This window comes from Onychostruthus taczanowskii, unplaced genomic scaffold (assembly GCF_017590055.1).
Source record: "Onychostruthus taczanowskii isolate IOZ18803 unplaced genomic scaffold, ASM1759005v1 scaffold41, whole genome shotgun sequence".
In the NCBI taxonomy this organism is placed as follows: domain Eukaryota; kingdom Metazoa; phylum Chordata; class Aves; order Passeriformes; family Passeridae; genus Onychostruthus; species Onychostruthus taczanowskii.
Window position 1 is genome coordinate 7,088,552 of NW_024501571.1, and position 25,794 is coordinate 7,114,345.

Sequence of the window (25,794 nt, forward strand, 5' to 3'; positions counted from 1 at the left end):
AGGAGGGATGGGGTATGAAGTCTCAAAAGTACTGGGTATTGAGGTCATTGTAACCCCCCAAATCACTCCTGGGATCTGGGGGGGCTGGAAGGAAAGGAGGCTGTGACAGGGGACAGCCCCAGTGTCCGGCCGGGAGGAAAGGGGAGAGTGCAAAGGGTGAGGCACAACCAAAATGAGGAGACACCCAAAATTATCCATGCAAATACTCCTCAACACTTAGACAACTCTGGAGAGCAGCTTAAAAACTCCACGTGTTGCTCTGCTTTCAGCAAGACCCAGAAATTTGCACCAAAACCCTGACAAATACAAGGAGCTCCCCAAAACAACCCAAAAACTCCTTTTTTCCAAAGCACACATGCCCACCCTAATTTGGGTGTGGGTTTTTCTTCCCTAGATTGTCCATTAAAGAAAAATCCAAGCTTTTGATTGGCTCTACAGTTGGTGTGGTTGTATTCCCTGCTCATCTCCTCTCCCTGGCAGGGCTGTGGGGGCAGAGCCTTTGCCTTGAATATGGAACCTCCTGTTCCTCTGCTCCTCTGAAAGCCTCTTCCCAGCCAACACAAGAAGGTGGCACTGCCCAGGGGTGGGACAGTGCCCATTAGTGACAATTATCCATGGACATGATGCCATTCCTCAGGCTGGTGAGTGAGTTCCCAACAAGGCCTCCCCCTGGTTTTACTCCCTTCACAAAAAATGAGTCATTTTTAAAGGTCCTTAGAGCAAAGCAAGCATCAGGTTGATTGCTGAAGGCACAGTCACTTCTAGGAGACCTCCCCCACTTGATAGATGGGGAAACAAGAAGCCAAGGAACCCACTGAGGACCGTGGGACAGCTCTCCATCAAATCCAAGTCTCCCTTTGGCAGCCCAGGATAAGTTTCCCTAAAGTAAAATGAAGCTGTGCAGCACACCAAGCACTTGCTATTCCATCAATAGGCAATTGTAACAGGATACACCTCCTTAGTCTCTAAATGAGTTTTCTTTCCAGCACTACATTATAGACAAATCCCCTGTCACAAAAAACAAATAAATCCCTTTTCACAATCAAATATGCTCTAACAAAGTCAAACAGGGCCACACGCACGTGCGGCGAATCCGCAAAGCTTCTCCCAACTTCCCAGCATGACCATCCTTCCTTCAGCTGGGGAAAGAGGCAAAAAGGAAGGAAAAAGAGAATATTTGGTAGGAGAAACAAAGTGGCAATATCCCAGTTCAGCTGGGAATCGATGTGTGGGCTCCTTGTGTTCCTGTTCCCCAGACTGACACAACACCAGAACTTCACTTACTGGTGCTTCATCCCGGCAAGATATTTTTAATTTAAACCTTGCCACTGCTGAGGGTGTATCCATCCAGGCTGTAATTTACCTCTAATTCATCCTCCTGATCCCTGTAACTCTAAAATCAAGTCACCAAGCAGTGGAATGCCCGGCCAGTCCCCAGGCTCAGCATGAATGAGAATCAGGGGGCTGCTGGCAGCAAGTGTGAGTTCCTCATTCAGAAAAAACAGCAAATATATAAATATTAACCATCCACAGGCAATCACCAGTCCAGCATCACCTCACTATTTCCAGGAAAACACTACTGGAAATAAAACATCTTCACCAGCCTCACCTTTCCTCCCTTGTGGAGTGTTTTAAGCTCCAGGAGAAATAACACGGAGGTGTGCAGCCTCACTTCACAAACATTTACCTGCATTTGGCTGCAAGGGTTCACCCAGGATCAAGATTTATCCCTCTGGCCCTTGCAGGAGAGCAGAGGAGGAGGAAATGTGTGGGTTTAGATCATGCAAAGGCCTGTAGTGAAAAGTTAACCTGTATTATCTGCATCAGAGCCATGCATTCGTCCTGGCAAATTCAAGTGCCAGTCAAAACCCATAAATTCATTGCCAATATGGGTGGGAAAGCCCCAGCAAATCAGTGTGTAGATAATGGAGATGGAAGGAAACTCAGAGATCAGGCATGGAAGGCAGGAGAATCAGAGGTGCAACATCTCCCTTTTGGGTCACAAGTGCAAATCCTGCCACGCTCAGCAGGACTTTTTATTTATCCCCATGCAAAAGAAGCCTGGGATTCTCAGCCACTTGACTTTTGGGTCTGGATTCCTGTTTCACTGCATGAAGCATTTAAAAAGCACTTTTTTAAACAGGAGGAAACCCTCTCAGCAGCAAAGCCTGGAGTAAAAGCAGGTCACAGAGTCTGCAAATGATCTCTCTCTCTCTCTAGTGATTGCAGGCGAGGTCGGAGCCACCTGCTGAGTGGGATGGGGGTTTGAACCCAGTCACTGCTCTCCCCCAGGTCTTCAGGCTCTGAGAAGCTGGTGTCTTCTACAAACATTAGTATTTGGGGTAGCAACAGCTGGGAACATCTTATTTCAGCAAAAAGTTGGGTTCCTCCACGGCTCCAGGAATCCCCTTGGAAGGGAGCACGTCCCTGGCAGGGTTCACATCAGCTGGAGAGCTACAGGTGTCTAAAATGACGTGGGTTTTTAAACCACTGTTTAGGGCCTTCAGAGCATTTTTGAGGGCTCCCAGAGGGGTTTTTACCAAGGAAAGGGTTCAGGACAGGTGCCACATGGCTCTGGCAGGGGACAAAGAGTTGGCACCTCTTACCCGGGTGGCTGCTCAGCCCCTTAAGGATGAGGCAAACTCACAGAGCTCATGCACCAACAAAAAAACCCAGACTGTGCTTTGGGATGAGTCAAAAAAACCCCAAGGGAGAGTGCCAGATACAGAAAATCACCACACAGGCTGCAGGGAATTCAGCACGTCATTTCTGCAGTGATGTCTCCATTCCCAAAGGTGATGAAAAACATTTTGCAGCAAATTTTAAAGGCACTGGGACTGAGGTCCATGAAAGAACAGCTGCTCCCAGGCCAGTTCTCTAACCCAAAATGTTTGGTTGTCTCTGCCCATGGCAAGGCATTGGAACTAGATGATCTTTAAAGTCCCTTCCAACCCAAGCTGTTCTGTAATTCCATGACTCTGTGATACTTTCTCACTTCAAAACACCCATTTGCCATTTTAATTGGGAAAAAATCAATCCTGAAAATGTCCTGTTCTGTCCAAGGGCTGCTCTTGGCTGTTGAAGCACAGACTGAAGGGCAGGGCACCGTTCTCTGCTCTCATCAAAGCCCCACCTGGGGCTCAGTTTGCATTTCAGGCTGGTGAATGAGAATTCCTCATCAATACCTGTGGACTGAGCTCTTTACCTCTCTGTGCCTCAGTTTCCCTATCCACACCACGAGAATTGACTGAGTGGTTATGTTTTAAAACCCCATGCCTCAGTTTCCCTATCCACACCACAGAAATTGAGTAGATGGTTATGTTTTAAAACCCCATGCCTCAGTTTCCCTATCCACACCACAGGAACTGAGTAAATGGTTATGTTTTAAAACCCTGTGCCTCAGTTTCCCTATCCATACCACGGGAATTGAGTGAGTGGTTATGTTTTAAAACCCCATGCCTCAGTTTCCCTATCCACACCACAGGAACTGAGTAAATGGTTATGTTTTAAAACCCTGTGCCTCAGTTTCCCTATCCACACCACAGGAACTGAGTAAATGGTTATGTTTTAAAACCATTCAGAGCCCGAGTGAAAAACATGTGGGCAGCACTACATAATTTTTTTCTTCTTCTTCTTCTTCTTTTTTCTTTTTGTCACAAGCTCCTTGAGAGCTCAAAGCTGAGGGATATAAAGCACTTTTCACAGGAAGACAGTCAGGCAGGGAAGCACGCTCATCACTGATGCCCTGCAGAAAGGCAGTGGCTGCCCAGACTCTCTGCACAGACGGGAAGTCTCGTTGCCTTGGGCGCCTGGAGCGCTGCTGTCCCTTCCCTGAGTCTCGCAAGCCAGAAGGAAGGAGTAAGAAAGAGCCCTCTGAAGCCTTTCAGAGAGCTAGAAAGGTTCCCCAGATGCTTTTTGTTAGAGCATGAAGCAGTTTGAGGGTTTTGCTAGGAGCGGGAACAGTCACAGCCCAAAACACATCCCTGGCTGGGGAGGGGGATTCATGGGCAGCACACGAGACTTTGGAGTCTCAGCTATGTGAGACCACACTTTAGAGGGGTTAGAAATAATAAATAGATCAAGAGCAGCCAAATTATTCCCAGGACACCACGCCATCCTGCTCCAAAACACAAGTGGGCAGTGCCAAGCCACAAGCTCCGGCACTGCGAACTCCAAAACTCAGCAGCCCCACCTCTGACACCGTCCCCAGGTCACCTCCCAGCGTGGAGCACGACCCCACAGTGCCAGCATCCTCCTCAGCTCTGCAGGGAGCTGCTCAGGGTTCCCTTCCTCACAAGAAACTGATTCCCACACGGCGTTAACCCTCAGCAACACCCCGAGCATCCTAAGACCTTGCCGGGCTCTTCACACGAATCCAGCCCCGGCGCGGCGAGAGCGAGCTTGGTTTTACTGCAGCCCCTCGGCATCGGGAGGCAGAGACAAAGCCGTTCGGTAAAAGCAAAAAGACGCAACACAAAAGGGGCGCCGGCATCTCTCCTCCCCCTCCTCATCTTGCCAAAGTGGAGGAATTGATATGAAAGCGGCTCCGGCAACCCTGAGCCCCCCGGGATGGGGCTGCCACAGACGGCTCCTGCCTTCCCGGCAGCAGCCCAGCCGCTCTCCTGCCTCTGCTCAGCCCTGGCTTTGCCTCACCCACCGGCTGCCGAGCACCGGGCTCTCTGCGCTGCAGGGAAGGATGCTGCCAGGTGAATCCGGCGAGGAAAAGCTCAAATATTCGCTCTCCCTGCGGAGAAGTTCAGCACGTCCCTTTGGCTTTGCAGCATCCCTCCCCAGCCGCGCACGGCACATTTGACACCAGCCCTCGGTTCCGATCATCGAGCGAATGCTTCCCCTACAGCACCGTGATTGATCATCATCAGCCCGGCTCCTAAAACACCCGTCTTGGACAGAAACAACACTTAGATCATGCGGCTGTCATTTATTTCGCGTGGTATCGATAGCGCCGAGCGCCGCACATTCAGGATGGGACAGAGAGAGAAAAAGCCTTGGAGTGGTCCTTTCGGGAAGGAGACACCCCATGGAGGGTGGGTCTGGGCACAGGAGGGGAGAAAAGCCCAGCTTTTCGTGCCGGGGCTGGGCTTGCGTGTTTAAACCTGGCTGCACACGCGAAACACACACACACACACATCTGTTGCACCGCTTGAAGCCCGGCTTAGCGAAGGATCCCACACGCACAAACAAACAAACAAACAAACACGCACTTCCCCCGGCAAAAAGAAAAACCAAAAGCACAAGCAAAACGCTGCTCGCATCCCCTGCACCTCCAGCCAGAGGCTTGGGTGGGAGGAAGCACCTAATCCCACACCGTAATTAAAATCACAGAGACGCCAAAGCCCGAGCCCCCCGAGCCCCCCTGGTCCTGCCCGCTCTCGGGTTTCTACAAACAACACCCAGCTGAAACAGAGGCCAGGTACAGAAAATAAGTTGGCACGCTCTCCGCCCTCCAAAATATTTGTGCACGCTCAAGATAAATCCCTAGAAGGCTGCGAGCAGTTTGCACGGGCTGTAAAAATCCCCGGGCACCGTCATTGTTCCCGCGGATCCAGAGCATCCCCCGGCAGTCTCGGGGGTCCCGGTCCGAGCCTCCCCTCTCTGCAGCACTCACCCCACGATCTGGGGAGCGGCACACCCCCCCGGCTTTTCCCAAATCCTCTTTTCCCAGGCATCGCCTGCCGGCAGCGGGGGGAAGCCGCGGGCAGGCAGTCAGGTGCGTTTGCAGCGAGCTGCCGGCGGCAGGGCTGGGAAGCAGCGCGGGGTGTGGAAGTTTTGCGGGAGAGGTGCGGAGCCACAGGCGTTCCAGCGGCTCCTTCCCAACCGGGGCGAGCCCTGCAGCTCCTACCGCCGCATCCCTTCCCGGCACGGCGAGCAGATGGAGCCCCGGGAGGAGGATTTCCTCCGGGCTGGGGATGGAGCAGCCACATGCAGGCACTACAAACCCAAACAGCCCTGCTGGGGCTGAGCGAGCGGGTTTGTTTGTCTGCGAGGAACTCAGCTGCTGCCGGAGTATTAGGTTTCCAGCAAAACAACGTGGATTTCCACCCAAAACAACGCGCGGCTCGGTGTTTAGATCACTTCTCCCGGTCTACATCATTTAAGGGCATGTCTCTGATAAAGGCAGAGCATCGGTACGCAGGTTTCGGCTGCAGCACACACATGCACCGAGGGAAAGGAGGGAGGTTTAGCAGCGCTGAGTCCGCAGCCGGGATTTGGGCAGGAAAACTCTCCAGCACCTTGCAGGAAGGGAAGCCACGGGGGTCTGCTCTTCCCTCTTAGGTGTTCACCACCGGGGCTGGCCCCTGTCTCCATCCATCGGGCACCCGGGAGGTGTTATCCTCCCCGGGAATTGGGCTTTGCCTCCAGCCCCGTCCAGCTGCAACCTCACCGGGAGCAGGAAAAGTTTGTAAATGCCTCCAGCTCCTCGCCCGAGGAGAGCTCCGGAGCTTCGAAGGGGGAAAAATACCCCCCGAGGGGAGGAAAATCCGCAGCCGGGCGATGCCGAGGGTGATGAGGGACGGGCTGCGCCGCTGGAGCCGCTACCTCCGCGGAGAAAAGTTGAGCCTCGTGCGTGGGGAAAAAGCCATCGGGGACCCGGGAACGGGGGACACCGGGCACCGCGTCCCCTCCGCGCTGAGGATGAGGAGAAGGGGGGCTCCCCGCCGCGCCCCCTGCCCAGCATCCTCCCCAGCCGGGCCGGGAGGGGCCGTGCCCGAGCCCCCCGACTCAGCCCGCAGTCCGCGGGGGTCCCTGCCCTCCATCCCAGACCCCCTTCCCGGGACCCAGGGGTGGGGAGCAGCGGCGGGGGCGCCTCCCAGAGCCCCCCCTGCCCTGCCGCCAGTTGTGGAGGGCAGGTAGCGCTGCAGCCCCGCCAGCCCTCCCGGAGCATCCTCCGGGGCATCCTCCCGCAGCCCCCGCTGCCCGGGCGGGGCGGGGGGCTCCTTACCTGGGAATGCTCCTGGCTTGCTTTGGGTGGGTTTTGGTGTATATATATATGTGCATATATATATATATACATATAATATTTCTCTCCTCTCCTTTCCCCCCACTTCAGTCTTCAGAGCAGGCGCCGCATTGACACTGCAGATGGTCTCTGTGTGCGTGTGTGTGTGTGCGCGTGTGTGCGTGTGTGTCTCTCTCCAATCCCAAATACTCCACGGAGGGAGCCGGGCAGCGGAGCTGCAGGCGGGGTGCAGGCAGGGGGATGCAGGCAGGGGATGCGCTACGGGGCCATGCCCGGCTCCGCGACCTCCCGCCCGCCGGGGAGGGCTCGCACTGCGGCTGTCTCGCCAGCCAGCCCTTCCTCCCTAGCCCTCCTCTCCAATGGTGGCTGCGGAGCCGGCTTGGACACCCAGGCTCTTTTGCAAACACAGACACACGCGCAGGCACACACCCCTTTCCGAAAAAAAAATAAATAAAAATTAAAAAATATGTCTCTCTCCAATCCCAAATACTCCACGGAGGCGGAACACGGAGCCCCTCTCTCTGCACTGGGCAAACCGTGTCTGGCTCGCCCAGAGCCGGAGGAGGGGGGGGGGAGAATGGGGATAAATAAAAATTAAAAAATATATATATAGCCGGAGAGGTGTAGAAGTGCTGTGGAAACAGCAGCCCAATGCACGGGGGAGGGATAATAAAAAAATAATAAATAAAAAATTTAAGCGATAACAAAAATCCCTTTCTATCCTTTTCCCCTTTCTTTCCTATTTTTTTTTTTTTTTTTTAGCTTTGCAGAGAGAGTGGCCGGTTGCTCCTCCTTTCTCCAGCCCACCCACCTCCGGGAGAGGGGAGAAGGCGGAGGAGCGCAGGTTCTCTCTGGAGGGGGTCCCCCAAGGCGCTTTTCGTCGTCCTAAAGTTTGCAGGGGATGGGGACGGGGATGGGGACGGGGAGGGAGCGGGGCCGCCTCCCGGGGCTGCCAGCGCCGCCGCCGCCGCTCTCCCCCGGCTGGAACTCCGGCTGCCTGGATTCCTCCTCCTCCGGTGCCTTCCCTCGCTCCTACTCACTACTGACACCTAGGATCTCCAGCCTGATTGGGCTAATTGGGAAACGTCTCTGCCCTCCCCGAAAAAAAGGAAAAAAAAAAAAAAAAGAATAAAACCCAAAACCCACTCACGGAATCAACCGCATCTCTCGCTGCCTGCCCCCATCTGCTCCTCCTCAGAAAAGCCTTTCCCGGCTTTGCCTGGCATCTCCCTTCCCTCTTCCCTGCCTTCCCTTCCCTCTCCTCCGTTTGGAGGCAGCGAGGAGGGGAGCGGAGCGTGGGGAGGCTCAGGGGAAGATCAATCTCTCGGCTCGGGTGAGCAATAATCCCGGAGAGCGGCTCAAGCTGCCTCCTGGCCCGGGCTCCCTTTCATTCCCGGCCACAGGAATAAAGGTATTTTTTTTAGAAGCTGTTGGTGTTTCCTACCTGAGTTTGGCGTCCCCCAGGCTGCCGGGGTGGGGCAGACCCCACCCCAAAAGTTCATTCCGCGTGTGAGACCCGCACTCCTCCCTGCAGGTGATGCCAGAGCAGCCCCAGAGCCAGCAGCAGGTGACGGGAAGGACAGGGATGCTCTCAGGGTGTTGATAGCAACAGGGCTGCTCCCCAGGGAGCCCCGATTCCCTGAGGATGGGCGCCTCACAAAGGGCTGAAGAAGAGGAGAAGCAGCTGGGGGAGATCTCTGCTTCCAGCAGGGCTGGCCATGATCAGGCCGGGGAGAAAACTCTGCAAGTGACCCTGCAGCTTCCCCTTCCCCAGCAGAAGGCAAAGGCATCCGGCAGCGATGCAGGAGGTGCCTGGGGAAGGGGGTCCCAGCACCCACGGCAATCCAGACCCGAGATCAGAGGCAGGAATCGCCTCTCCAGGGGTTGTGCAGCACCAAACACAGCAGGGCTCCCCCTCCTCCCCACAGCCTCCACCACTGACAGAAAATCAGGCTTAATCCCAGCTTAGTATTTTTAATTATCTTAAATTTATGCCACGAAGCACGGGGGCCGGGGGCTGTCTATTTGCATCCTCCAAGATATTTATTTAGAAACAATATCATGTTTTCCTTAAAACAAGTTTTATCTGCCCGGCGCGTGCCTGTGCGTGCGTTTTGCCTGAGCTCCGGTTTACATTTCCTGATGGATGGATGGGGATTCAGAGCCCTTTTTTTTTTTTTTTTTTTTTTCCTAAGGTGGTGCATAAAATGTATTTATTATTCTTTATCTCCTACCTCTCGCAAGGAGTCATTTGTTTTCATTCAGAGAAATGAATACGATGTGAAGCCCGAAGAGTAATAACGCAGCGAAATGACAACGGAGGAGCGAGACAGGAATCTGAGAGATACAATGGCAGGTTAGTAACCTCTAAAGATCACTGCTGCTCTGAGTGCTACACTGATATTGAGTGTCCAGTCTGGCTCGCAGCTCCATTTAATAAAAACATATGAAAATCTCAAGGAAATTCAGACTGGCGTTTAAAACCTGTTCCGCTAAACACGAATAAGCTGGATGTGCCCAGATTACTTCCCACTAGCTGGTGGGGAGGAAGAAATTAATACCAGTTCTTTCTGCTTCCTAAGACAATGGCAGGAGTCAACAGATCCCTGTGCTGTTTGGGTTCATGAAGGAGTGAGTGACAAATGAGACTTTATTTATAGGCCTGTTCATGAACCGGGCAGCGGGGGTGGAAAAGGGTTAGGGCTGGGAAACCCAAATGACCTCCCCTGACCTGTGAATTTCTGCAGCAAAAGGGCCCAAGGACAAGGAGGGCTCAGGCTCACCCTGGTGTCATCCAGTGGGTTTTTCCCCAAAAGTCACAGCAGAGATCACAGAGAGCTGTTGGGCATGCCTTGCTCTGCTCTGGGGGAAAACCAAGCAGCACCAAAGCTGCCTCAGCATCATTGGGAATGAGGAAAAATCCTGTTGTCTCCATCCAAACAACCTCACACACCTGATTTCCCTCCCTCTGCCCCAAAAGATCCCCCATTGTCCCTGAAGTCCTGGGTGCCAGCAGCCTCCCTGAATCCCTCTGGGGTTCCTCCCTCACTGATGCATCCTTTCGTTTTTTGCCTTATTACCTGAGCCACACACAGTGGCATAAAGGAATCACTTCCACCAACACCCAAGGAACAGAAAACACCTATTTTTGTCAGGACATCCACCTGTACACTTCAAGACTCCAACAACAGAGGATGAGCTGATTAGGAGACAGAAGAAAAAAATTTTAAAAAAATTAAGAAAAAGGGAGAGAGACGGAAAATCTAAGTTAGATTGTGCGGGGATTTTTTTTTCTATTATTCTTTTCCCCCGCCATTTTCCAAGTTTGTTAAAGCAGAGCGGTGTTTAAGTGGCTGGAAGCCGGCGCTGGCTGATCCAGCTCCGGGCTGCAGCGAGCGCAGGCAGCGCTCAAACCCAACATCGCAGCGCCACCTGCAGCGACCGCGCTTGGTGGCACCTGCAAAATCCCTCCAACAGGGCCAATCCTTCAAAAAACAGCCCGGGGAGACGGCTGCTAACTCAAAATCTCGTCCCTCCAGGTCTCTTTGTCACCCCCTCCTGCCCTCCAGTCTTCCAGGTCTTTCCAATTTGCCCCTCTCTGTTGATACACAGAAGAAAATTGGCCTCTCCTGGGTAGCTGTCACCATCCCTGCTGCTGACAAAGTATGTCTTTATCGTGCTTGTGGAGGGTGGAAAATGCTGTGCAAGCTGGTTTAAAGCTGGGCCGGGGCTCTGCGTGGTCACTGTGACACCCCGGGGAGGGACAGGGTGAGTTCTGCCCCTAAGGGCAGCTCTTGGTCCAGCTTCAGGGGTGTCACTCTCTCAGATTTTGGCAGTGCTGCCAGCTTCAGGAAGGGTGGTGCTGACAGAAAATGAGATGAGAGTGCTACCCAGAGAAAATGTAAGAGAAGTTTGCAGGGAAGAGCAGGATTGTGTCACTCGGTCGCCTTGCCTTCCCCTTCTTTTCTAGCATTGTACAACCAATTTTGGGTGATGGGTGGAGGAAAAAGCTCTTGGGAGGGTCCATCTCAGCCACCCTCTGTTTGTGCTTTGTCCAGCATTTTGTTGGAGTCCTGGGGGTTTGCACACTGGATTTTTTGAGAAGTCCAGGGTGTCCTGGCATGGAGCAGAGGGGTGCCACGTGCCCTTTCTCCTCTGTCACTGATTTGCTGCACAGCCTCTGGCAACTCCCTTAACTCCCCTGCCAGTCTTTGCAGGGATATTTTTTGGACCAGATTTTTCAGTAGGATATTTATAAATAAAATTTTTATCAGTTATCCAGCGTCTCCCTCTTCCCAGCCCTTCAGCAGGCACAGTGAGCTGTCAAACAGAGGCGAGGTTTGCCTTCATTGTTTTTGATCACTCTTTTGGATGTTTTTGAGGGAAGCAAAATTACTTTTTTGTTGTCCCAGGGTCAAATCCAGCAGGCCTGCAGGGTCTGACTGTCCCCTCCCTCTCCAGAGTTCCTTCCCATCAGTGTGTGGTCCAGTCCATATTAGCACCTGGATTCAGACACCAGCTCACCAACCCTTCAAGTTACAGGAAGATTTCCAGAGTTTCCAGCCCAAGTTTCCCCTCTTTGCTGCAATTTCATTCCCATTTTCTCCCTTCCCATTCCCTCTTCTCTGCCCCCCTGCTCCAACTCCCATCTCCCCTGCAAAGTGCCACTTCCACAGAGGACCTGCCTGCCCTTCCAAGCAGCCCCAGGGACGAGAGATGCTCGTTCCCCATCCCCACCCACCCACCCACCCAGAGGGGATTTATGATGTCCTCGGGCCGACAGCATCATCTGCACATCATCCCAACCCTCCCCCTGCCCTCCTTGCCCTCCCCGTTCAAACTCCCCCTGGGACAATTTTTCTCCTTCCCCCTTCAAATATTTGCCGACCATTATCGCCTCTGGTCACACCCAGGCTGTCATTTGTCCAAACAAAACAGCGGGAGGAGGGACAGGGGAGAGGGGCAGGTGGACAGAGGCGGGGTGAGATGGGAGCCAGGGGAGCAGTCAGGCCATAATGATAAGGGAACTACAAAACCCAGGCTGGGGCTGGCCAATTAAATGAGGGGATCTGAGAGGGGACCACGGGAGAGGAGTGAAAGGGAATAACATTGGAAGCAGGCAGGTGGAGTGATAAGATACGACCAGAGAAAGTCAGAGAAATTCATTGTTGTTTCATTTTGGAGGACAATACCAGCAGGAAGAGCAATCAGTCCCTGCTCAAGAGGGCTGGAGAGCCTTAGGGCAAGATAAGGAGTGGGGATGGAGGGATCAGATGGAGAAATGGGTAAAGAGACCGAGGGAAAGAGTCCAGGGACACCCAGGAGGAGCTGGAGACTGTCTGGAAGGAGAGAGGGGAAGGCTGGATTCAGCTGAGGAAAAGCAGCCCTTAAATCAGAAGAAACCCAAAGGGAAATAGGACAGCCTGAAGAGGGGAAGGGTCTTATCCACAGATCAGGGCTTTGATTAGAGATTTCAGAACCTGGGCCAGACTTGCTGCTGGTGCAGCTCCTGGGTGATGCTCCAGTGGCTTCCAGGAGAGACATGAGGAGCCAGGATGGAGCTGCAGGGATTTCCACAGAATCTGCAGTTGCTAACGCTCTAGAAAGGTCTTTTGGGAAGTTTGCCTCCCTCAGATAGTGGGGAAAGGATACAAAAAATGCACTTTACAGCCTACCAGAACACACAGCTAATTGTGGATGTCGCTGGAGGCTAATCCTGAATAGGGGGGATTTGTAAATCCTGCCTCGGCATTTCTCTCACTCAGGGAACATCCACCCAGCCTCCTACTTCCAAAAACTTTCAGGAATAAAATCTCCCTGCTGCCTGTCAAATCTGGCTGAAAATGCCCCAAACCAGCAGTGGGCCCTTTAGACAGCAGGGGATGAAGAGTTTGTTTTGTTAGAACCCCAAGCTCCAAAGAAAACCAGAAAAACACACAAACCAAGCCCAACATTTGTGCTATTTTTTTTTTCCCTTGCTGCAATTCATGCTTTTAAAGCCAGTTGGAGGCAGGGAGGAGGGGGAATGTTGGCCCATCTTTTTTAGCACGTGGGGTTGGCAGCACACGGATTTACCCACTTAGGGAACGTGGGAGACAAGAGAGGGGGAGAAGCAGAAGCTGATCTCGGGATGCTGCGGGAACCCCAGTGAAGAATAGCTACTCTTACGTGTCAGCTCCATCACCATGGCACCAGGGAGGGAGAACAGAGGGAGAAATGACAGAAAACAGGGGGAGAGACTGAGGAGGCAAACAGGAAGGGCAAGAGAAAGATGTTTCCCTGATAGGCAGTGTCACTTGTTAAATAGTTGGTGTGTGGTACGCTGGGTTTACAGACTGAGAGATGCTGCTGGGCCCTTCAGAAACGACCTCTTAACTTGTTCCCAAATTCACAAGAGCAGGTCCTTTCTGGAATGCTGGACTGGGGCTGCTGCAGTCAGCCCTTCCTAAAAACTTCAATAAAAAATAAATATATTGACATATAAGTGATTATTCACAAAAAGACATCTGCTTTCTCCCCTTTGTTCACTGGTAGGACCTGTGAAAAACACAGGGAATTCACTCTCCTGTTATCCTGGGTGGATTCATCTGTGGTGAAAATGGACTGTGCCAAAAAAACAGTTTTGCAGACCTGTGGTCCCTTTGCAGTGCCACAAACTGGTGGTGCAGCATCTCAAGTGTACAAATTCCAACTTTTTCCCTCCTAATTCCATTTTTTTGTTACCTCCTTCCGCCACTATGTATATTTCCAAGCAGATTGGGATAATTGTCTGGAATTCAGCCTTTGGCCACAGCCACTGGGGGTGCTTGGAGCCACCACCCACACTCACATCACCAAAATGTGGGATAAGAGCCTTCCCCTCTATAGAGGAACACCCTTTAACATGTGTTATCCCTATGGATGTTCCCTTCACCAGTATTTATTTTGTTTCTGGATCATGCTGAGATCTCCCCCTCTCTGCTTTCCCCACTTCCCCACCTCATGGAAAGCTCTCCTTAATTCAGGAAGAAGGACAAGAATTCAGCAAGAAGGCCTTGATGGATTTTTCTCTCACCCAGGATTATCCTGGATTATTATTCCACCACTCACCCAAACCAGTGCATTGGCTGGGAAGTCTCAAATTGGTGAAACAAAACTGTTTGCACCCTGATTGCTGAGAATTGCAGACTTTCTGTGCTGCCAGGCTCTGACTCCCAGGAGAACTCTGCACTGACCTGAGGCCCTGGAGAAGCTTCCAAAATGGAATGACAGAACTGGGATTGTGGGTGTGCAGTTTGAACAGAAGTGTGTGATACCACAGGGTGGGAAACTCAGAGTTTAAGGGTTTAGAATACAGTAATGTACATAAAGCAAGATGGAGGTTTAGGGCAGGGGCTGCTCCTTCTTCTTCACCTTCTTCTCCATGGGTTTGGGTGGTTTTGTGTAATTGGATAAAAAAGTTCACGTTGTGGGCCACATGTAGTTATTGGGTTAAAAGTGAAAATAATTCAGGTGTCGTTTCTCAATTAGACAGTTCATCCTTAAAAGGCCTTGTAGAGAGAGAGATGGGGCTCCCTTATTAATTTAAGGTGAAGTGCTGTAGAGCTCACAGCTTGTGAGACTGTAACATAGATAAGAACTAATAAACATCTGAGTCCAAACAAGAAATACCATCTCACACATTTTATCCTGACCTTAACAGAAAAAAGAAACAAAGAATCTGCACAAAACCACTACACCATGATGTGCTCCTTTCGGGAATCCATTAATCCCAAATCCCTCCCATGCTTTGGATCACCTGCAACACCTGCATGTCTCCCCTTCCTCTTTCCAGACTCTCCAGGAGCAGGGGATATCTCACGCCCTCAAGCTGCTGAGCTCTTGGGTCAAAGCTTTTGAATAAAACCACCCAACATCATCTCCTCAAACCCAGGTCACTGTGTGCAGCTCCTGACACCAATATTCTTACAAAAACCTTTGAATTAAGTTGTTCCACTCATCTCTTTGAAGCCATTTGCCTCCCCCTCCAAGCGACCGGGCAGAAACCTCCTCCCCCTTCCCTCCAACACCTCCTGTACAAATCCTCTCCGAAGGAATCAAAGCTGCTGGAGGTGTGAGCTGGCCACGCACGTTGTAGCCCTTTATTATCTGGGGACCCCCACTCAAATGTACAGAGAGATAATGTTAATGGAATGATGCATTTCCTCTGATCTGGAGCTGTCTCAGAAAGATAAATGCCGAGGCGAAGCAGAAGCGTTTAATCAAAAAATAAACCACCTCAATATGTTGTGTATTATTTTTTTTATTCTCCTAAAGAAGCAAAGCTTGGTCCTGTCACAGCATGTTATTTTGCCAGCATTATCTCTGTTATTTCTAAATAATTCCATTTAGTGCTGGTGATGGGTAGGAGGGCTGAGATACAAAATCAAATTAATTAGAGTGACCCAACAAACTCGTGTTTGCATTGCGAGATGCAACATGGCAGCAAATCTCGCTGAGAACAAATTGCATTCAAATTAATTTAAGAAAAAAATAATTTGGGGCAGATCAGGTCTATTTAGGATCAATTTTAATAAGCTAAAATAAAGTCAAGGCAGTGGGTGATGCCATCAGCCAGTCAAAAGCCAACTTTGATAGAGATTTATACAGCTGAATGACAGTTACCTTCCAAGCCATTATTAGAAAAGCTGGGGGGTTTTTTGGAGTGGCTTGGACAATTAAAAGAGCACCTCAATTACAGCTGCTGGAGATATTACTAATGAATAAATTATCCACTAGGTTTGACCCTCCCTTCTTGCACATCTTTTCCAAATAATTAATTTCCTTCCCACGTTTTGAGGCGTTGCATTAAATTCTGCAGCAGAGGAGAGGCAGAAGTGGGGAGCCCCTCTTCACCCCCTTGATTAACCAGGCATGAGGGTTTTGGGGAGCTCCAAAACAGAAGCAGAATTTGCCAATATTCTGCTGGCATGCCCCTGAGCCTGTGTTCCTGCACAGGACTTTTCCAGTCTTAAAGATCCCAGGATTCTACACACACAGCAGGAGCAGATCCTGGATCTGTCAGTCCTTGTGCCCAGAGTGGAGAGGAGGATGTTTCTCTGTTGTGATAGGACACAAAATAAAATTAGGCGAACACTGGACTCTAAGGTAAGAAGAAGAAAAAGGGAAGATTATTTCTTTGCTCTAATATTTATAGGCTTACAAAAGTGACAGTGGATTGGAGGGTGAAAGTGCCACCTCTTTAAAGGCACTGGACAAGACAACAGTCTATTAAATTTCTCTTCTTTCAGAGAAGAATGTAAAACAATAATTATTTACATAAAAGAGCACGAGAAACTTCATTACAAGAATGTAAACAACAGAAGGCTTAGAAGAACTTAGAAGAACAGGGCGACATTTCTCCATCTCCCTCTGCATCCCAGAACATCAGGAATGGACTCATGGTGGGCTTGAAGGAGAGCTTAAAGAGCATGGGATGGGCCTCAGCTGAACGAGGTGAAGCTGGAGTTTTTGTGGGAAGTTTCAGCTGTGTTCCTCTTGATGGACCTATCCAGGATATTCCTCATCCCTGCTCTGCTCCAGTCCAGGGCCAGCTGTGCTCACGAAACGTTCTGGCACGGGAGCTCATTCCTGCGCCACAGCAGAGGGAATTTGAGGAGGATCTTCTCCAGGGCAGCAGGTCTGGGGCACACAGGACTGCAGGGAGAATCCCCAGCCCTGCAGACACCACAACCCTGCTCCCATCCTGCCCAGGAGTCACTGAACCCAGCAGGACAAAACCACAGGTGAAAATCAGAGAATGACAGAACACTTTGGGTTGGAAGGGACCTTAAAATCTCATTCCACTCCCACCGTGGGCAGGACCACATTCCACCACACCAGGAGATTTTAAACTTTCACTTTTCCCCATGCCACACCTGCTGTACCAGAAATCCCATTCCCAGCACACAAGCCCTCCTGTCCTGCCAGCACATTTTTATTACCCTGATTTAAATGTTTTTTCCACTCCTTCCCCATTATTCTTCACCTTGTAGACATCAACAGCTGATGGCCAATGTTTGGAGGTACCTGTCTTTCACCAGTGCAAAATGAGATTGCAATCAGTACATGCCAGGCCAGGAGACATTACAGAAATTTAAAGGCCTTTCAGTGATTTATGGCTCTTTAATCAAGGCCTTTTAATATTTAATTGCAAAGCCACAGGAGTTGTCTTTATTTCTGAAAAATCTGTTTTGGGGGGAATTAGACACCGTGAAACTCGACATATTCTGCACGTCCTGGGACCACCACCCTCACTGGAGCAGAGGGAGAATGCACAGCTTTTTCCTTATGGCTCTGAGATGCTGCAGTAATTTAAGGTGATAAATTAACCTCCATTATTTTCAAGAGCTGGAGAAACCATGAAAGGCTCATCAGAGGATCAGGCTAACGATGCCAGGAGCAGCACAAAGCAGAGGAAATATCCCAGGCAGCAGAGACAAGGCAAACGCAGGAGATAGTGACCAACAGCAAGTCCATCCCACTCCTCATCCCTCCTGTGGCCCTGTGGGATGCTCTGGGAGAGCATTCTCCAAATTCCTGCTGCAGCAGGGAAGGGAGAGGGTTTGGATTTGGGGGTTTGGGATGCCTCCACCACGGTGGCCACCCCTGGCACCCAGCTGAGGCATCAGCCCACTGCATACAGCCCTCAGCTCACACTCAGGAGCTTCCAGGCCTTGGATAAATGTCTGAACGTTCCCTAAAACGATAAAAAAATATTTTTTTTTCTGCTGAGCATGGAGGGTGGTATCTTAAATATAAATATCTGCAGTTAAATGAGATGAATCCTACCCTGTGACTGCAGCAGCAAAAGAAAAACGACCCTGTGAGCTCCTTGCTGGGACAGCGTGTCCGGAGTTCCTGCTCAGTGAACATTTTGTGATGTCTAAAGAGCAAAAAAAAGCAGAGAAGGAAAGAGGGGGAGCTCCTCCCCACACACTGGGCAGGTGGTCCATGAACTCAGCTCCCCCACCAGCTGAAAAAGTGCTTCTACCCCTGCCAAAACAGCCTGGGAAGAAATCACATTCTTTTTCCTGATGATTTGATGTTATGCCTGAAATAAAAGCCATTGCCAGTTTACTCTCAGTTGTATGCTCTGTGGTGGAAGTGGATCTGGGCACCAGGAGGACTCAGCTTCACCCTGGCAGTCTGGTGACCTTCAGATGGGAGCATGTTCCTCCTTCCACTGCTCCTCTTCTTGAATTTGGACTTAATTTTGCAGCTGTTTTCATCCTGGGCTGCCTCTCATTATGCATGTGGGTGCTGCCTGCCACAGCAGAGATGTGATCTTGCCTGTGGCCTCTGCAGCTCCTCTAGTACAAATAATAATTTCCATCCCATCTATTCTTTTGTTTGCTACTGATCTATATTAAACAGTTGGTGATGACTACATTTATGGGTGATTATTGCACTTATGCTGTGTTAAATCTAAATGTTTGTTTATCTTTATGTGGTCTCTGTGTATACGCTTGCACGGCTTTTAACTTTATGTATTGCAGAGTTCCTTAATTATAAAATCAATAAATTTTTTAAACTTATGGCTCTTGCACAGAGAGAAACCCACACACTGTCCGTGGCTGGGTGTGACAATGATTCTTGCCTTGAGCTTGTGGCAGAACACAAACCTCAGCTACAGGAATTGACAGATTTTTTTAGCTTCTTTGGGTTGGTGTTTTTTTGTTTTTTGTTTGTTTTTTTTTTTTTTTTTGTATTCTCGTAGCAGTAAGTTCAAACCTCAGTCTCTTTCTCCAGCAGCACTGACACAGCCACAGCACACAGTCCCGAGCTGTGCCAAGGGAAATTCAGGTTGGGTGTCAGGAAAAAGCTTTTCCAGCAAGGGGATAAAGCTCTGCCATGGCTGCCCGGGGAGGTGCTGCAGTCACCATCCCTGGGGTGTTGAACAAGCCTGGATGTGGCACTGGGTGCCAGGCTCTGCCTGAGGGCTTGGACTCCATGGTCTGGAAGGTTTCTTCCAACCTGGTGATTCTGTGATTCTATAGGAATTGACAGATTTTTTCTTTTAGTTTGTTTGGGTTTTTTTTTTTTTTATTCTGTCCTCATAGCAATTAGTTTTTTGTTAGTTTGGCTCATCCTCCAGCTCTCACCAAAGCCTTCCTCCTGCAAGCTGCTCTCCTCAGGCCAGCTCCCAGCTCCTTGGAGGGTCCTGACTTTGATGGAGGATGTGACCACTGAAGGTCACAGCCCAGTGCTGGCTCTTGAGTCAAGGCTTGGACAGAAGGGTTCAGTCCCCAACCCTGCCACGGGCATTTCCTGAGTCACATCCACACCGTGGAGAAGCCCTGGATGGAGTCAGAGCTGTGCTGGCTCTTCCACATCCTCAGTGCACTGCCAGGGGTCTATTCCATCCCTGAGCAGCTCCAGGCTCTTCCAAGATCCCATCCATGGCTGCCCTCTGGTACTGGGAGCCATATTCTGTGTCCTGTCCCTGCAGGCCTTGTCCCCAGTCCCTCTGCAGCTCTCCTGGAGCCCCTTCAAGCCCTGGAATGTGCTGGAAGCTCTCCCTGGATCCTTCCCTTCTCCAGGGAACATTCCCAGCTCTCCCAGCCTGGCTCCATGACTCTCAGGACAGGAACACCAGGTTCTGTTTCTCCTGCACTGGTTCTCAGCAGAGATTCACTGCACTGGCACTCACACACTTCAATTACTTTCACATGGAACCAAACACAATTTATCATCTCTCAAATTCTTTTGCATGTCTGGAATCCTCAAAGTTCATTCCTTTCAGAGAATCCCAGGATGGTTTGTGTTGGAAGGGACCTTAAAACCCATCCAGTGCCACCCCTGCCATGGATGCTGGAAGCTCTCCTGGATCCTTCCCTTCTCCAGGTGAGCAGCCCCAGCTCTCCAACCCTGGAGCAGCTCCATGGATTCCTCTGGGCTCTCTCCAGCAGCTCCAGGTGCTCCTGGCTGGACTGGGGCAGCTCTGCAGGTGGGGTCTCACCTGACAGGGACAGAATCCCCATCCCTCCCCTGCTGCTCGGGCTGGGGGTTCTGTGCTGCTGGAGCTGTAGGAAGGAATTAGGCTGAGCTGGGCATCCCAACCACCCCTCCATCATTTGGGGGACAATGCACAGCACCCAAAGAACCCATCTGCTTGATTTAGGCTCTGCTCTTATTCCTATTTCACCCCGTCCACGCCTCATTTCTCCCCGTAGGGTTCTAGTAACGTTCTAATCAACATTTCTCCCACTCCCAAGAGTCCTGCCGCCCCCTCCAGCCAATTAAAAGCTGTGAGCTGACAAATCCATCAGTGCCCACTGCCCAGCACTGCAGAGGAGCCTCCCACAGAAACAGGAGCTGTAGCCACTCATGTAAACACCAGCTAATCAGCAGCCAGCATTAGAGAAGCGTAGTCAGGTGCTGACCCCAATTTCTTTGATTTCAGGATGTATTTCTCAAGCAGCAGCTCAGATCGGTCTTTTCTTTGCCACTTACATCTAATTAGGAGCCCACAACGAGCAGGAGCAGCTGTAATTAAACCAAACCAGAGAGCTGTGGGTGGGGGGAGTTCACTCAGGTGGGAATTTTTGGCATAGCTGGAGGTCAGAGGGGCAGTGCCACCAAGACCCTCACTGCAGACAAAGGGTCGTGTTAACTATCTCTAAAAATGTGATATTTACCCCAGTGTAAGTGTATCCTGTGCCATTACAGGTGAATTTGGTGAAATACAGTTAATAAATACAATTATGTTGTTTGGACATGTGCACACGTGAGATCAATCTGGAGTTTAAATCTGAAGATCCCATCTTGTCACACTTCAGTCCCTCACACATCTTCACTCACATCAGTTCTACCCACAGAAATATCAACGTGTGTTAAATCTCATGCAGAATTGCCTGAAATTAAGCAGGTGATGCAGAGAGTTGGTAAAAGAGAAAAAATAATAACTTAACCTGGCTCAAATCTCCTAGGATCAGTACAACAGCCTCACTTCACCCAGAGTCACCCTTTTCATGCCAAACCAAGACAAGTGAGGGGTTATAATTTTGACACTTGGACAAAAAAACAAAGAGAAATAATCCCAAAGAACTGCAATTCTGAGGGAAAGGTGGGAGCATAAGTGATGCAGGGAAGCAGCCTGTGGATGGAAGTGAGTCCCTGGCTGGAGGTGGAGGCACAACTCAGATGTCACCAGGTCCCTTTGGTGCCTCGTGGTCAGAAATGTAATATCACAACTCACTGGAAAACCTCATTTTTGTTACAGCATTAAAACACATCGGTGGCAGAGGCATCCCAGGGACTGTGTAATTTGAAAAAGACACATTCCAGCAATTACCTTGTGGGGTGGTTTTTTTTTTTTTCCCTCCTTTGAAATAAAAGCTGATCTTAATGGTTTCAATTATTTTTCATCCAGTTGCTGCCCTAGGATGATGAGGAGCTTTAAGTACGGGCAGGAAATAATTTCCAAGGGGACATTAAATGTATGTTTATGGAGTAAAATATGTATAAATGCAGACCACAAGAAATGGACTGCGAAGCATTTTATGGAGTTAATTCCATCAGGGGAGGGAAGGAGCCCACAAGTTCATTTGCACAGTTTATAAGGTCACTGCAATCCCTCACTGGGAATTATTTCCTTCTAAATAACTGTTGCCTGGCTATTTTTCCAAAACAAATCCTACATCTTCCAGGTGGAAACTGATCCTAGGCTGAAATCTTCCCTGGATGTGGCTGCTTTCCCTCATCCAGAGACAAAATGTGGCCTCCTGAACATCAAGCCAGAATCCAGGAGCTCCAAAATTCTCCATGCTGGAAGCTCCGAATCTGCTGGGTGATTTTGGGAAAGACCAAAATCTCCCAAAATTTCAGCTCCAGCCTGACTCCTTCTGCAACAGCTGAAAGGAAAGGTTTCACATAACTCAGCCCACACTGTTGTAAGAAGTCAACACAGGAAGACATTTGATGGTTTGAGAGTTTTTCAAAGGCAAGGCAGGATTTTTAAATTTTTTTTTTTTTTTTTTTTTTTAAATCTGGAAGACATCTCCTGGGACACAAAGATGACTTCTGAGCTGGCTCCTGAGCCAGTTATTCTTGGTGACTTCCCTGTGGGTTTTGAGGCTGCAGGCTGCTGGCCAAAAGGAGCTGTGCTACCTGCAACCCACAGGTCTGCCCAAGCTCCTGATGCTCCAGAGCACCTCATCCCACCAGTTCAGCCATCCTGGGGAAACTGGGACACATCTGCTGATGGAATTGGGGTAAATCTGATGATGGAATTGGGGTAAAACTAATGGTGGAATTGGGATGTGACTGCACAGGCTGCAGGGCTGGAACCACCTCTCACCCATGCAGCAAAACCCCTGATTTCTTCCTGGAAGAGACCCCCATGCCTGGAGAGCTGCTGCTGCCAGATTGGCCAAAATTCACAGATTCTTGTGGTAAAATTTCTGCCCTGTGAAGATCTCCTGAGCAGAGTGAGTTAGGGGAACAGGGAGTCCTGCTGCAGAAAAGCCAAAGCCTCCCTAGAACTGCAATCCGTGGTGATTTCAAACAACAGGCAGCTCTTTTGGATACTCATCCCCCTAAAATCCATAATTCCCTTTATAACCCCAGTGAGGATGTGCGCTGTGCTTAGCCAGGACAGAGAAATGTTGATGGGACACTTAACAGAGGTTCTCTGTGGTCATTCAGTTGTTCCCAAATTCCATAAGTCATTATCCTTATGAGAATTCCAGGGGGATAAATCAGCCACACTCCCTGAGCAATCATTCCAGATCCTCAGGCTGGAAGAGGCACAGCAAATAGAGGTGGCCTGGTGGTTAAAACCTGGGTTTATATCCACAGGAAGGGCAATTCCTGCCACATCTTCCACTTCTGCAGATCAGATTCCAGGGTTTGAGCACTTGGAGTGGGAATTGCTGCAGAGCAGGAGGCCAAGCTGCCCTTCCCAAAAGGATGGAATGGCAATTCTGCTAGGCATGTAAAATCTATGTAAAATCTACTGCAATGCAATGAATAGTGACAATTATTGTCTTTGTTCAGCTTTTCTGGGGTTGATGAAACCAGTACAGCTCTGAAATTGGAGGTTTACACACAGAGAGCACAGGGAGCTGGTTTAGCCAGGATGCTGCACAGATTTTGGACTACATGATGGAAGCTACAGCCTCTTGAGTCTCTCTGGGAACTGGTGAATGCAAGAAAACAGGAAAAAAAATTAAAAAAAATAATAAAAAAAAAGCAGAGCCCTTTGGACCTGGAAATGGTATTTTCCTTTATTTTAACCTGGTGACAACCAGAGTTCCTGCCTTGTGCTACACCTGTAAATAAAACAATCCTCTTCCAAGAGCAAGTGTAGTGAGAGAAGAAGAACTTTGGGGTGCAGTGTCTCCAGGGGAGGGAGGTTTGGAGGGGCTCTGGTGGTCCCACAAGGCTTTGAGTTCATTGCATCCCCCTGTGCCCAGTTGTGGCTTCAGGTTTGTGTGGGTTCATACAAAAGGAAGGGTTTGGAATCACATCCCAGAACTTCTTTGGATGCCCCATAGCAACATTTATAGGCCCTCCTTCTCCATCCAGAGGCTTTGCAATGTCCCTGAGGTGTTTGAATCTCCAAGAACCTTTTTCCTGCCATTTCTGTCCTGCAGGAGCATAAAAAAACCCCAAAACTGGAGCAGGATGAAAAAAAATTCCTCAGGCTTGGAAAGGGAAGGAATGATTCCTGGCCAGGTTCCATCCATCCAACTTTCTGTGTCATCAGCAGGGATGAATGAATCTGCACAAGTTGTCTGGGTGCCTTTTATAGTGGATGGAGAGGAAGAGCAACTTCCCCTGTGCAATCCAGCCCAGTTGGGAGACAAGAATATTGAATCCTCCTCTTTCCTGACCATAAAGCAGCTCAGACATAACCCAGCCCTCAGCAAGCTGCAGGCAGAGGCAAAAAATTCCCAAATAACCCCAAAAAAACACCATCTCCCCAAAACAGAAATGAGGGTGGAGGAGAGTGGGAGCAACGTTCTTCCCACAGACCCCAAACCAGCAAAGCCCCCACAGTGAACTCATCCAACAGCTTGGCTGTGCTGGAGCAGAATTTAGAATTTGTGTTGTGCCAGAGGGGTTGTGCTCGCCCAGGTCATGGTGTCACAATACGAAATTAAATGAATGACACTTACATGCTGAGATGTCCAAGGCAAAAAAAGGGCTTTTTTATTTCTGGACCTCAATATTTATGGAATTCTAAAAGTGACCATGGATTGGAGGATGAAGTTGCCACCTCTCCAACCACACCGGTCAAACCAACAGTCTATCAATTCTCTCTTCCTCCAGAAAGGCATGCAAAACAATTATTATTTACACGAAAAGTGCGTGAGAAACTCCATCACAAAAATGTAAACATCAGAAGGCTTAGAAGGACTTCATAAGAACAGGGCGACATCGTGGTTTTGCAGCAGTGGAGAAGGTGGAAGATATTAAAGAGAATGCAAACCCTCACAGAGTGGTGTGGGCTGTGCCATGGCAGAAGCAGTATCCCATTCCCTCAGGACAGACCACTGGGTTGCAAAAGGATGGGAATATTGCTGCAGGTTTTCCCAACAAAAGAGGCTTCCCTCCTTTCCAAAGATGGGGGAAAAATCCTGAAAAGATTTCCTCTGCTCCATCAGAGGCTCCATCAGCACAAACACACACACCACCCTGCCCCAGGTTTGCTTTTCAGATTTTCCTATTGACATTTCCCCTCCTCCTTCCCTCCATCTCCTGGTCCTCACTTCCCCCACTCCACGGAGCCGCTGGCGCGACTCGATCCTTTCTATCCTTCACTGAGACCCCGGGCTGCTTTGAAAAATGATAATAAAGCAAAATTAGGAAAAGGGAAAGGGGGGGGGGGGGGGGGGGGGGAGAGAGGGTGAGCAGAGGAAAAAAAGAGAGATGGAGAAAAGAAGAATGCATGTCAGCTCCAAGCTGCCGCACATGGGTTGCCTTTGCTCAGCGCACATCAATGCCTCTTATCCTCCGAAGTTATTTCCCCTGGAGTGAACCTATCAAAGATTTTCAGCCTCTCTGGAGAGAGCAGTTCCAGATAACACTGGATTCCCTTGTCAATTTTTGCCTACCAGGCTCTGGCAGCATTTTCTACCTGACACTCTGATCTTGACACGCGCGGGCTGGAGGAGTGTGTGTGCTGGGTGTGTTGTGTGTGCATTGCTGGAGCTCTTTCTCAGCAGTGCAGATGCTTTCAGACTGCAGAGAGGAAGGGAAAACCCACTAACATTTGGCATCTGCATACACCCTACTCATCTGTAATTCCTGTAGTGTCTTGCCCTTCTTGTAATTACAGTAATTAATATAATTACACTAATAATAATGATTATTATTTAGGGTGTGCCAGATCTTTCCTGATACAGCTCCTTCCCTGGAAATCCTGGGCCTATATTTGTAAAAGAAGTCACTGCAAGATTTCCAAATAAATGCTCCCCACAGAAATCCTGCTGCTGTGACAGCTGGGAATTCAGAAATATCCATCCCCTCTCCTCTCTTGGCTGTCACAGCAGTGCTGCAAGGCCCAGCCACTCCAGCAGCTTCCCAGCATCTCTCTGGTGGTTCAGACAGGTCTTTTGGTCACTTGTGGTTTATTTTTGGTTGGAGGAGAGAGGCTGGTGTCCCAGGATGGCTTTGGTGTGTCACTCATCCTTCCTCTTCTCTCTGAGGCCACATTCTCCCAGTGGAATTCACTGGGATAGGGTTGTTTATTTGCACTGTCCATGATCTTCCAGCTTTCTGGAGATCAGGCTATGCCCTGGAAGCAGTGTTTCCCCCAAGGGCAATGTGAGACCCCACAGAAGGTCTCA

The 25,794-nt window shown here is 49.9% G+C and overlaps 1 protein-coding gene across 1 annotated transcript in view; it reads right to left on the reverse strand.

Annotated features, from left to right (window-relative positions):
* PLXNA4 (plexin A4) overlaps window positions 1–7,133 on the reverse strand; it is a 456,808-nt gene extending 449,675 nt beyond the window's left edge. Inside the window, exon 1 of the mRNA XM_041413432.1 lies at window positions 6,962–7,133. The gene's annotated coding sequence lies outside the window, so the exon portion shown is untranslated. The remainder of the gene's footprint in view (window positions 1–6,961) is intronic.
* Between the last annotated feature and the right edge of the window lie 18,661 nt (window positions 7,134–25,794).